Below are 14,676 nucleotides of genomic sequence, written 5' to 3'. Positions count from 1 at the left end.
AATGGAGATGATCTAAAATTCAGTTTGGTTAATAACATAAATAATGAAAATTTTGCTATTTTATTTTTTTTTAGGAAGCCACAGGTATATTTGGGATAAATTATTAAATGTATAGCTTTTAAAAAATAATTAATGTATTGCAGGGTTATTTGCTCCAATTTTCCCCCTGAGATCTTTATTTAAGACATGGGATAGTAGGAATGATGACAGAGGAAAATAATAGTCAAGAGAAGGCAAGATTTTAAGCACTTTGTGTATTGTGTATCAAAGTAAAAAAAGAGAGCAGCAGTGTGTCATGACACTTTCAGCTAAGATACCAGTAGGGAATATGATTTAATCTAGTTTATAGGAATAAGGGAAAGGGGAAACACTGTGAATTTTAGCAGGAAAAACAACAACAGAGTCAAGTAGTGTTGCTGTACTTTAATGTATTGTAAATAATATTTCCGTTTGTGAAAGGTATCAGCTAATAGCAAGGATTTTTTTTTTTTTTAAGATTTGTTAATTAATCTGGAAAACACATATTTTTGTATAGTGACCCTCTATGTGAGTAGACTCCCACCCTTAAAAAAACACCCTTAGTCTATTCAGAAGGTAGGCTTGAGAAAAAGGGGAGGATTCTGTGTCTTTATGAATACTAATAAGAAAATCAAGGCAAGGTGGGGGGAGATCGAGGCACTTCAAGTTTCATCTTTCTGTTTCCTAGAGGCGTAAACTCTGCAGTTGTCACCTTGGTGTATTCAGTGCCTCTTGAAGCACTAGACTTCTCCCGAGAGAATGTCAGCCCCAGCCCTGGGCAGTTTTGACAAACAGAGTATATATTGATACATGATAAAGTATGCTAGAAATCACCCCAGCGCTAAAGGCTACTCTACTTTTAATATCATCATTTGAATTAACAAGCATTCTGTGGAGAAATAATGAGCTTTCATTATTCAGAACATCATCCTTACTGGGGGAACTCAGAAACCATTAGCTCTTGAGAACTTAATGAAAGGATGATAAAGAATGTTTTTTAGATAAAAGTTTGAATGGGCGCACTTGGTAACTGAAATAAAATATTAACATTTCTGTGGATGATGAATACATGTGAAGCTCTGGCATTCTGAGAGAAAAATGATGTGTGCAGGTGTCTCTGGCTTTCTCACACCTGCATACGTACTTCGGCAAAAATTTAAAAAAAAAAAAAAAAGGTGGAAAGCTTGTCAATAACTTGCCAGGGAAACCAGTATGAAAAGCAGCTTGAAATTTCCAGGCTAGATGCAATGGATTTGATGTTTTGGAATTAAAACAAAAACAAAGACTTTTTTTCCAAAGTCTGTTGAAAAAAAATACTGTCTATGCAGTGATACTGCCAATTATTCATACTAGTAGCTGTTCTGAGAAAAAATCTCATGCAGTCAAAGCCATGTTCATGTTGTTATGGCATTGGAATTGATCCCTTCTAATTCTGCAGTTTTGAACTCTTAAGATTCCTCTGAGTAACACTATAACTGTGGATGCCTGAAGCAATACTTTAAACCTGACAAACAGCAGATGATGGCCAATAACATTGTGATAATATGTTTCAGCTAGGACGGTCAAAGAAGACTTAGGTGATGGTGGAGATGCCTGATCTTCCTCCCTCACTGCCCCTTACATTAACATGGATGAGTAAAATTGATTTACAGTATTAGGAAGTTTCCTTGCTCTCATTCCCCCACTGCAGCAGATTCTGCATAGGCATAGTAAAGCATACACTGTTGCCTAATATAAACTCCCCATCCTACATTCAAGCCCTTGATTTTTCCTACCCAAATGTAGAGCTTTACATTGGTGCCTGTTGAAGTTCATCTTTCTGATTTCTGCCCATTTTTCCAGCTTGTCAAGACCCTCATGGATTCTGATACTGCCTTTAAGTATCTACATCTGCAAATTTTCTATTCATGTTCTCTGACCCTACAAATTCCTCTAATGGTAGTACAAACTAGCCCACATTTTGCTATTTTTCTCTACTAAAATCTCATGGGAGACTTTGTTGAACACTTTACTGAAGTTAAGGTATGCTATGTCCACCATATTCCTGTGGTCTGCTAAACTGGTGCCTCAGATCCAGGAATACAGCCTCCACACAATGTCTATATTTCATTATGAAGTGAAACATTTAAACATAATCTTCAGTTGCAGTTGCAATGGAAAGTTCAGTGTTTAGAAACAATTTTATTTTTCCTTACTCTGTGGAACCTTGCTGGAACATCAAATGTGTACAAGTGTTGTGGTATTTTCTATAACTTTCTCATAGGGAAAATGTTGCTGTTTTTCCTAGCAGTTGCCTTGCTGAGTTACAGGGTGTGCTTGTTTCATATGTGCTCATTTTAGTTCACCTAGTGAAGCTAACAGTGTATGTGATGAGGGATTTTCTTCTGCCAAATCCAGCACCTTAACCACAATACCATATTTGCTCTTCCTTTTCTTATAGGGAAATATTATAGCAAAATTAGCGTATAATACATATGGTGATTTTTTCTCTTTATTTTATAAATGGCAGTTTGCTCGAAATGTCATCAGTGTTGAGCCATGAATTTAAATAGGTCTTTTTAAACTATAGTTAAATTTAGATCGGATCTAATATAGATGCCTGAATCTTAATTTATTATACAAGCCCAGTGTGGCAAAGCAGGACAATTTCCAAGTTAAAACTTTATGAGTGAAGACTAAAAGGCCAAAAGATCAAATCTGTTATATTTAAAGATCTTAATAGAGCCATCGAGGAAAGTGGGACGATTTTACAGTATTTTATTATAAAGCAAAATTACTTAGGATAAGTTTGGATTACTTGAAGTAAACAGAAATACAGAAAAGAGAGTTTCTAATCTTCTGAGGTAGAACTGGAATTTGAAAGCAAATAAATAAACAAATAAATAAATATGAGGGCTGTATTGCATGTGAAAGACATAAAGGAACTCCCATTCAAAAATTACTGTTTTCAAGGTTTAACTAGGACAGTATTAAACTTTAGAAGGAGTTCATTGACACTTTTAAAAATTCCATTTGGCTGATTTGCTTCAAGTCTGCAATAAAAATGGCTAAAATATCTATCTTCTTCATCATCATCTACATTTTATTGGGTATAAAATTGTTTGACATGTATCTGTGCCTTCGAATCAGTGTTGATTCCTGGTGACTGCCTGGACTAGCTCCTGTAGTTTTCTTGGAAATATTTTTGGAAATGGTTCACCACTGCATTCTTCCTAGGGCTGAGAGAAAACGACTAGCCCAAAGTTAACTGGCTTTGTGTCTAAGGTGGGAGTAGCACTCATAGTCTCCCAATTTCTAACCTGGTGCCTTAACCACTACACCAAACTGCTTCTCATATGAAGCTGTTAAAGTACAGTTATTCACAAAGGCTACAAAAGATCATTGAATCTGAAAGTATGCACTCCACTAAAATGGGTTTATCCCGCTATATGCTTTGTTTAACTATTACCCTCTCCCCCGCCTTTCTTTAGTTTCTTATACTTACAAGCACAGAAGAGTTACAATTTGATTCCATCTGCAGGGACAGTTGGAACAGACCCTATGATCCACAGAAGATCAAAAGTGATTATAGGTGACCACTTTCCAACCATCATTTTGTTGTAGAAAAGTTATTTTTCAGTAACAGACTTGAAAAGGGACAGGTGGAAGAAAAAAAGCAGGAAATAAGAATACATGCTATTAATAACATATCTTAAGTCACTGTGTTTGTTGTTCGCAGATGCATTTAGATAAATGCAGTTACCTCAAGAGGTGTTCTCTTCTGGGGATCCTTATCATAATTCTGTTTTAAATCCAAACAGCTGTTGTTTAACTACTACAGACCACAATTTATCCACAGCTTGAGGCCATAAAGGTAGCTTTATTACACACTTTGCTTTTTCCTCCCTCTCCAATTTGATTTAATTTCAGTGTGTCAGACATCAAAATGCTATATACAATTTGCATATAACAGATACATATGGCCTCAAATTCCCATACCTAGCTAAATGGGAGAACTGATACAGAATAATTAATTTGGGAGGGGCAGGCACTTAAAAAAAACACAAAAAAGAGACGAGGTGTCTCCATTTGCATGTACTGATACTGTTTGAACAATTGTGCTTCCTTGGAGAACTTTGGTGTGTTTTGTTTTGTTTTGTTTTGTTTTGTTTCAAATAAGGTGTTCAGATGAATTGATGTTACCATAGCTTGCTTTTCAGAATTTAGCCCTGAGGTCATGAATCTCTATGGATCAATTAACTTATCATTTGAATGTATGAACTAATTCTGTTGAAGAGATAGAGACTTTAAAACAACCACAACAACAAAAGCTAGGGCAACCATGTTACTCCATAACAAAAGTTTAAAAACTCAGTTGAATGAAACTTTTATTAGGCCAACTAAAATGCCACAAAAAAGTATCAGAGGTTGAGCTGAGCAATTCATCAGCGCAGATGTCAAGTGAGGCAGGAATGGCTAGCCATCTAAAAAAAAAATCCTACAAAATGAATGAACCAATGAGTACTTGAGCTAGCCACTTGCTTTCCTTCCAGTTAGTCTGTTAATGAACTATGTTCCCTCTAGTAGCTGCCTTCTTCCAACAATGTGACGGATGTGTCTTCTAAGTAGGGGTAAAGAAACAAGGTTGTATGAATGTTTTCAAGGCTCAATTCAGCATTACATAAGTCTAGAGACTGGATCATCTTGTAGGTGCCACTAGATTTTTCATAAGGACACGTGCTTATTAGTGTTGTGCAATGCTTTGTATTTGATTCCAGAAAGGTGCTTTGCAACATGACAAACCTAGTATCTCTCTGCAACTCTTTAAAGAAGTTTCAGCTTTTCCTGGGTTTTCACAGCTACTCTCCTGCATACTCCAAAGCACCATTTCTGAATACTACATAACCCTAGTACTCATGGTACTAACTGGCCTTAATTTCAGCAAAGTAAATGGGCTTCAGAGCAAATAATAGGCTACTGGATTTGAGAAATTTCTTTAAAATGTGTAAACATGTGCAATTCTCTGTTTAAAATGTAAGTCACCATATTTGCTCAACTGCTTCATTCACCTGAATTAGGAACTGGAAGACTTTGTATTTTAATGTCAGAGAAACAGGACCCTTTTGTTGCATTGTTATCTTAAGGGTGGACTATATAAACCTGTTGGCACTAATCAAAAGGAATCATACCGTAACTCAATTACTAATTGACCTTTCTATCTTCAACATCCATCAAGTAACATGAAACGCCTGACTTTTGCTTTTTTGCAAGAGCATGCATGTAACAAACTGCCCAGCAACAGAAAACCCACTTGATGAGAAAGAGGGAAGATAAAACACACCCATATTTTAGCATGGCATGATCAGAGCCATCAACCTATTTTCATCTCTCTGACATTTAACACAAACAGAAAGACAGGTGTGGCCAGACATGGCAAGAGGAAATTGGAATATTTTTTTTCTTTACATGAATAGGCTAGCCCTGCAGTGATTATTTACCTGAGGGTTAATACTTTATTTCCATCTTGCCTGTTTTAATATAGAAACTTTGCCTTAAGGGTAATTAATCTGAGCACAAGTTGCTACATAAGTCATCACCTCAAACATATGCTTATAATTCTATTCCCCTTTATGTGGGACCATATGGATATAGGAGGACTTACTTCAGGGTTAAGTGGGACAGGACTGTTCTCTACCAGCAAGATTAAAGCTATCGTTTCCCCTTGTACACTAGAAGCTTCTAATGCTGCCAGTTGTTTCAGTCGCAGAGTTGTACAGCAGGCACAAATTCAACAGATTTTTCTGATTCTAAGATGAAACTCAGGGCTTGATAACATGCCATAAAAATAAAGATATTAAACATTAGAAATGAACAGCAGCCCCATGTTATTTTATTCACTATTTCAAAAATGATTTGTAATATGATGAAAAATAGTAGGTAGGAGCCAACCAACGTGAATCATTTTAGACTTCATTGATTTCTGTCAGATAATTAAATATATGCATACATTTGTCTCACTGAAATGTGTAGGATTTGGTAGCATCTGCAAAATATCAGGGAGCACAGTTCAGTAGAGATTTTTAACATGCCTTTTATTGGACAGCATAGTACTTAACTTCAGCTGGTTGGACCTTGTTTTGGAAAGTCAAACTCCAGACAATGATCTAAATTAAATTTTACATTTACATTTTCAAGGGAGTTACTAGATTAGGCTATTGAAGCAAACTTAGCACAAGGAGATGTAATACTAGAACTTCTGGTTCTAAGGCATTGGCATGATATTTTTTAAACACATCATTAGTGCTCTGTAGACAAATGTGAATAAATACATGTCTATGTCTCCTGTTTTTATAGGGCTTTCAAGTGTTACATACCATTTTAATTTGCAGGAGAAATAGGTGGAATGTGAAAGATCACATGTTTTATAGTTTCTGCATTTATTATTTATTATCAATTCTATATTTTATTTATTTAATAAATTATTTAGTTTAGACTACCCTTCATCTTCTGATCCCAGGATGGTTTACAAAATAAAGTGCTAGCAATTGCCACAAGCCATAGAATAATGCTGCAACTGGGGAAAAGTGAAAGTCACATTGCTATTGCAAATGTTTTTTGTTTTTGTTTCAAAGTCCAGTAAGTGCATGCATACTTATGTAGTTATGCAAGGTGTTGGTTTTAAAATAAGGATTGTTACACTTTGTGTGAATTCTCAGCCAGCTGTTAATGGTCATGTTCCTTTGAAATTGTGGAAGTAGTAATCCAGTCATATCTAGCTACCAAGAGATTATAAAAAGTTGATGCACCTTAAAACTAAACACCTGCATGATGATATAGTATAAGCTTTCATTGATAGAGTATATTTCCTTAGGTAATCTTTTAAAAGTCTATTTATATAATATAATCAAATATTCAATTGAACTGAATTAGTATCTGTCACACATTCTTTCTTTCATCTAAAGAGCAGAAGCATGCAGTTGTCTTCCTTTAGTATGGAAGAACTCTAATAGTGTTAGAGAGAGAAGGGCTGATCTGGCCTGGAAATTATACTGCCTAGTGAGTTTCTCCACCAAGAAGAGATTTGAACCTGACTCCAAGTTCAACACTCTCTGTTACACCCTGACCATTGTAATGAGATTGGGAAGAAGGATCAGGACATAAATGGTTATCAATATTATTTGGAGTGTTAAATACAAGATTAGCTTAAAATATACAAACAGTAATTAACTGTCAGGGAGATTTAATTTGGCTAGACTATTGTAGGATAGAATTATACACAAAAGTCCCTACTATTTTCTTCCTCCTTTCATGTTCTGTGATATATACTATATATCATGTTATGTGTATTTGGGGCTCTAGTAGGGTCTTTTTAAAACAAACTTGAATTCTTGGCTGCATATATAATCTATGAAAGCTCATGAAAGCTGCAGTGATTATAGCACTATTTTGTGATTCTGACTTTAAAATATTTGAAGAGAAACATCATTAGTATTTTTGCCTTATTTAATATGGAAATCATGTCAAGGGTAAATGTCAAGAGGCTACAAAATTACCCTCCTTATCTCCTGTACATTTATCAGTTGATAAATGGAAAGACAGTGCTGCCAAAATAACTGTGAATGAATAATTTATAAAATGACTGATGCTTCGTGTATATTGTTTCAGGCAGGAAACAGTAGGACATCAATAATCAAAAGGAGCTGGATTAATTTAGCAGAATTCTGCAGCTAATATTTTTATCTAAATGCTACAGTCATAGACCTCCATCGTCACTTGATGTCTGATTCAAAGCTCACAGAAGATATGGGCCTATTTCCATTTGCTACTGAGGGTTTTATGCCAGGCCTTACACAGACCTACCATTTTTCTTTGTACATTTCTGTCTGTTGGAAGTTTATATGTCTGTACTGAGTTCATTTCAGAGTAGAGAGGTGAGAGGAAAAACCTGTTCATTATACAGAGACTGTTCATTAACAGGGCTGTGAATGGGCAAGCCTGTGACATCCAAAGGTAGTTACCCTGACCTTAAGAAGTTTTCCAAATTCCATAGAAGAACAATACTTTATTTAGTAGATTCAACAGTCAGAACAAAATGTGCAAAGTTATACTTTTAGAAATCCCCTTGTACTCACATTTGGTTCTCGGCTGTATTAACTTCAAGTGTCTAATGTTCAGATTCTTCAGGTCTGTTCCCCTGCCTATTTTCTTCTTTTGCACAAGGATTATACTAAATAGTCACTTTTCTTCCATACTTCCACTTGCATAGTTCCTGAACCAGCAGAATGAATCGATCTGACAGTATTGTGAATCCTTATTTATTCAGGCTCTTTATCGACAAATTGCTTAGATGTAGAATATTCTGCCATGCCATAAATGCTAACAATGAAACTGGATTGGTAAATCAATTTTGCTTGTTGTGTCTCTGGGAAGAGAAAAATTCACATGCAGTAGTTCTTTCTTTAAGCCTAAGGTCAGCCCCTTATTAAACATTGCAAATACAGATAGCCCTTACTTAACAACTGTTTGTTTAGTGACCGTTCAAAGTTACGACGGCACTAAAAAAAAGTGACTTACGGCTGGTGCCTGAAGTTACAACTGTTGCAGCACCTCTGCGATCATGTGATTGTAATCCGGGTGCTTGGCAACCAGTTTGCAGTTATGACGGTTGCAGTGTCCCAGGGTCACGTGATGACTGCCATTTATGAACTTCCCAGCCAGCTTCTGGCAAGCAAAATCAATGGGGAACCATGTGATTCACTTAATGACTACTGCAAAAGTTGTAAAATTGGGTCTGGTCACATGATTCGCTTAATGACCGCATTGCTTAGTGACCTAAATTCTGGTCCCAATTATGGTCATTAAGTGAGGACTACCTGTAAGAATATGATGGCTACAAAAAATAAGTAGAGAAAAATATGGTTTCTCATGCATAGACAGAAAAGAATGTAAAAAATATAGTCAAAGAGTGCAACAGTTAAAGAGAGCAAGTAGAGAATTTTTGATGAAAATAGAATCGTTTTGAACATTGGTATAGAAGGCTAAACATGAACCACCAGCAGAGTGAATGGAATTAAAAATAAAAGTGATGCAATTATTTGGGATGTAACAGAAGTGAGAGAATGCTGGAAGGAGTATTTTAGAGATTTATAAGGGATTGATCATGATGGCAAAGTGTGGAATTGGCATGAATGTTATAAATATTAGTTCCAAGAAAAAAATATGAAAATGAAGTCAGACGTGCTGTGAGAATATTGAAAAACGGTAAGGCTTCAGGTTTAGATGGTATAACTGGAAAAATATTAAAATATAGTTTGCTTATGGAGTGGCTATGCAAATTGTTTAATGCAAGTAACAGCTGTATTTGTGCCTGACAATTAGAAAAATGCCATTATTGGTTCTTTATGCAAAGGGAAATGTAACGAGTGAATGCAAAAATTACAAGGAGATGAGTTTATTAACCGTACCTTGGAAAGCGTTTGCCAGAATTCTGATAAAAAAGGTACAAGTGTTAATGAGCAAATCTGGAGAAGTGCAGTGCAGTTTTATGCTGGGCAGGGAGTGTGCAGACTAGAATCTTGCACTTCAGCAGGTCACTGAGAAATGTATGAAAACGAGAAATAAAATTTAATCCGTGTTTGTTGATTTAGAGAATAGGCTTGAATTATGGAATGATTGTGTGAATATGGAGTTGAAAGTTGGTGATGAAAACTGCATAGAGGTAAAGCAACCTTGAGAATAAATGGAATTCTTATCAAAGAATTCAACACTGAGGAGGGAATAAAACAAAGCTGTGTGATGTCCCCTTGGCTGTTTAGTATATTTATGAATAAATGTATAAAGAATGCCTATGATGACATTACAGGTATGTTTTGATGGCAATACGAATGTACGTATACTTTTGTATGCAGATGATGGTGTGTTGTTGGTGAGAGCCTAAATGATTTGCAGTGAATGTTAGTTTATACGATGCAGTGAGAAGTATGGATCTGAAAATTACTGCATCAAGGTTATTGTTTTTGAGAGACAAAATTGAGTAAATAATTGCAAGTTAAACATAAAAGGTGAAGAACTAGAGCAAGCAGATGAATTTGTGTACTACTAAGGTGTAGATGGGAAAATGGATGGAAAAAATTAAAATAAAATGAAGAAATCCTGATAGAAAGGTACTGGGTAGTATATGGTCTTTTGTGAGGAATGAATGTTTGTTAAAAGAAATGAAAATGGCTGTGTATAAGAGGATATTTCTGTCCACTTTGTAATATGGAAATGAAAGTTGGGTATGTCAAGAGAAACAAAAGAAAGTTGAATGCAGTAGGAATAGTGTACTTAAGAAATATACTTAAGAATAGTGTACTTTAAAAAGTGATATGGCCAAGAATGAATGGGTGCTGAATGAATGTGAATTAAATGCAGGAGTGAGTGAACAGTATGAAAGAAATACATTCAGGTGGTTTGATCATACAGAGAGACTGAATGAGGATCAAATTGCAAAACAAACGAGGAGTGAATGGGCTGAGAGGAAGGGAAAGACAGAGAAGGAAATGGTTGGAGTTGATCAGATGCTCAGGAGAGAGAGAGATGAGAAGTTTAAAGAACAAAAGGCAATGAATGAAGCACCATATGAATGTTGTAGAAGCAAGGATGGTTTGCATAGATAGAAAGATATGGAGATATATAGTGAATAGATTTAGTTATGTTTCTCTCCCCCCCCCCGCTTCTTATCTGATGCCATTAATTTGTTTGGCTTACTAGTTCTTATTTGTTTTTTGTATTCTGCATACCATGACTTACCCTGAAAGGGAATAGCATGATAGGTATGTATGTATACAGTACATGTTCGTTTGTAAAATCTCCTCCAGTTTGAGTGTTCCAGCCCTGTTTAATTTCTACATCAGCTCTATGCCCAGTTACCTAAACAATCCCAATTTCCATGCTCCCTCTTCTCCTCTATGTGAGCAGTGCAATAGTCATCTTGTGCACTCCCACAGGATTTAGGAAGGTCATGAAAGCCATAATCCAAGTCAGCAAAGCAAACAAGTTGACTATGAATTATTAAAAATTGAAAGTACTGGCATTTGCAAGAAAACCAAAGCAGTGCTATTGGGTAATAAATGAAAATAAAATCAAACAGATGCTTACCTTTAAAGATTTGGGAGTTGTTTTCCATGCCCAAGAGATTTAGAAAGCCTATCAGGAACACATTGCCCAAATAGCTTCAAAATCTTCAATGGCTATTAAGAGGTTCTTTTACACCAAAGGAAAGGAATTAATACCACCAGCCCTAATATTACTTGAGGCTAAAACCATTGCTCAAATTGTATATGGAGCAGAGGTACAACTGTATGAAGCCAAATGCTCTTGTGCCTATACAAGCCAAATTTCTAAGGTCTATATTGGCAGCTGCAAGGTGTGTCCCCAACACAGCAGTTAGGCTTGAGATAGGAATGCCCAAAATAGAAGTGAGTGCATGGCAGTTAGTTATAATATATTGGGTGCAGATAGCATTCTTTTGTAATGGTCTGGTTCTGCTAATTTTGAAGGACAGCCATGCCTCACAATAGATATTAGCAGTGAATCAGAGATTAAGAATCCCTTGGATCACTAATGATTGGCTTCTATTTTCCAGTTTTGACCAGGAAAAAAGGATTGTCCTTCAAAGGTTGAAGAATATTGAATACCAAACCAAAGTTAGCATCCTTTCCTGGAACAGCAGACCCCTGATAGCAAAAAGCACATGGTAACCTGCAAGCTATGTATACACATTAACCTTCCCTAGGTTAAGAAAGGAGTATTGTTAGGGCTAGGCACAATGTAGTTTTAGTGGCATTATTACAGGACAGATTCACCAAAACCCCACCAACAGAACACATCTCCCATGTGACTCTGGGGAAACAGAAACCATCCAAGATGTACTGTTTCACTGCAATTTTTACAGGGATCTGGGCAAGGGTTATAAACTACTTGTGCTGCAACGTCTCCCAGGAAGAACAGAAGTATATTACACTCATCTTCTTTCAGACTCCAGCCATACTACCAACAACACAGGAGCCAAATTTTGTGTGGCTGCAGTGAAAATGCTGCAACAACTAGTGCAATCATGACAAATTTCTCAGTCTGGAGTCATACCACTAATTTTATTTTATCAATTTTATCTTTTTGTTGTACCTTTTTGATATGCTGAACTTTGGTCATCATACTAAATTTGAATCCAGTTTGAGCATTTGACTCAATAACTTCACAGATACATCACTTGTCCACATTGTTGTTTTTTTTTTGGCAACAGCACAGAGCTGGTTTGTCTCTGCTTTCTTCCTGGATGCTTGTCTACTTCCCAATTTGCCTATAGTGCTGGTATTTTTCTGAGGGTCCAGGTTCTAAACATGTCTGACCTTGCTTAGCTTTTTGTGATCAGCCAAAGGTTAGCTAGGTGCTCCTACCTAGCTCCATATAATCTATTATTCATTGTTTTAAATTTCCCTGAGGGTTTACAGTACAGGATAACTTTAAATTTGAGAATACAATAAAAGCCAGTTAAAAATCCCAATATTTGGTTTGTTTGTTATACACCTAGGTAATCCTATATAAACACTTTAACATTTGACATTCCATCTGTACTTATTTACGGTATATCTTCCAAAACCCTATATTCAGGAATAGAATTTGAAAATAGTGTAAAAATATACCATATTTCTTCTTAATCTTTAATAAGCTTGACATTGACATTGACTTTCCAGTATAGAACCAGGTAGGGCAAATCAGAAGAAAGAAATCAGCTTTGTACATATATTTATTTTCCATTTTTCACATTCTCCAAACAAAATGGGAGAAATCTTTTCTTTAGTAAAATATTAGTAGAGGACCAAGCTTCTCCCCATAATTTTCATTTCTGGTTCCTCCCCCCCGCCCCATTGATAGCACTGAACATTTTTATCTCTGTATTTCTTTGTTTTGGCTTCTCAGGTACCAAGGGAAAAGGGCTAGCAGTGAGTTCTCTTTTAGCTTCTCTATGCTCTGAAGGCTCCTCTGGCTTAGCCAGCTAAATCATACTGAATTAGGCTAGTCCTTCATTATCTCCCTTCTCTGTGCATTTTGCTCTAGGTTTCAAACTGCCCAAAGAGGAGAGCAAAGGCCTCTGCCTTGCTGTCTATGAAAGGGCATTGTGGTTGCCGATTCTGTATATCATCCTTGTGCTTGGAAAGGCATCACTTTACCTTCCTTTCCAGCTGTGCTTCCCAAAGAGAATGTATTTCTAGCATGCCCATACTCTTTGGCTGCCCTCTCCTCCTCCTCTAGCCCTTAGGATGTTGGGATTTCTCAGGGCAGTGATGGGCCTACAGCAGGAACAGGGGCAAGCTGGGAGAGCCAGACCTATTACTTTGTTGGGACAGTTGTAATGCAGCAAGAGAATTATTCTTGTTAGCAGGCCAGCCAGATGGAAGTTTTGCAACAGGGCATTTTCTGCAGTTGAGAATTGCTAGGACAGAGAACTAGGTCAAGTACAGAAAGCTGCTGTTTGAATTCACTTTTTTCACTAAGAAAGTATTTGTCCAGCCAGCTCTTTCTTTTTCTTTTCTTTTCATTGAGCAAATGACATCAGTTCTTTTCCTTCATTTGCATTCATCAAGATTGCAGTATTTAAAAGACCAGCACATTTCTGAATGACGCATTTCCTTTACTCCCCAGGATGCTTTTCTTACAGTGACCTTTAGTAAGCTATAAATCACCTCTAGGCAGTTTCTTCACATGACTGGTAGGATGGACCACATTTAAATCCTATAGAAAATAACAGAACAAATGCATCTCTGTTAGATTTGGGGACTGGTAGAGGAAGGGGAGAGAGTGAGAGACAGAGAGAGACACAATCTGTCATATGACTCAAATATGTTCAATATTTAATATATTAAGATGGTGGGTGGGGCTGAGAAAATACTGTATGAGGGAGTATAAATCATAGTTTTATGGGGATGGTCCAGCTTTAGCTTCTGATATCTCCTGTAAAAATATCACAGTAGAATATATGTATAAATAGTCTGCTTGAGGTCCTTTCCCAGCCAGATAAGCCAGCATTCATAGTGGATCCTCTGCAGTGAGTCCTCTGCCAGCATTAATGAGACAAATAGTTTGATTTAGGGATATAATACATTGTTTTGCATTTCTTCAGGGATGGAAGAAATGATTTGTTGGATAAACTGGCTCCTTCTAATAATTATATTCTACTATTTGGGAATATTATCTCTTCAACTATCCATGTCACACAGCTTGCATGGTAATATAATTGCTATTGGCTGTATCACTTAAGAATTTTGGGATCTTGTAGTCCTAATGTACACAGGTGGCACCTTGTTGAGGAAGGCAGTTCTTGAACCTGGAGTCCTTCACCTGTACTTGCTTATATTTAGGTTCAAGAGAGACTGAAGGATGTTATATACTTTACATGCCATCAAATTATAGGCAGTTAGTTGCTATAAGGGCCATTATAACAAGGATTGTTTGGTCATGATTATTAGGAATTAGGATGATTGGCAACATGATTCGAAATGTAACATCAGAGATGAAAAAGAAATGTGTCTTTAGCACAAGTTGCTGGATGTAATGATTGAATTTCTGGGAGGAAGAGATTATGTATTCTTCATCTCAGTTTATGCTTATGCGAGTTCTGCAATTTGAATTTGACCAAGA

Source organism: Python bivittatus, unplaced genomic scaffold (assembly GCF_059951505.1).
Source record: "Python bivittatus isolate LINGU-HERP-01145 unplaced genomic scaffold, Pbiv_v1 ctg000840_np1212, whole genome shotgun sequence".
NCBI lineage: Eukaryota > Metazoa > Chordata > Lepidosauria > Squamata > Pythonidae > Python > Python bivittatus.
This window is presented reverse-complemented; position numbering follows the sequence as displayed.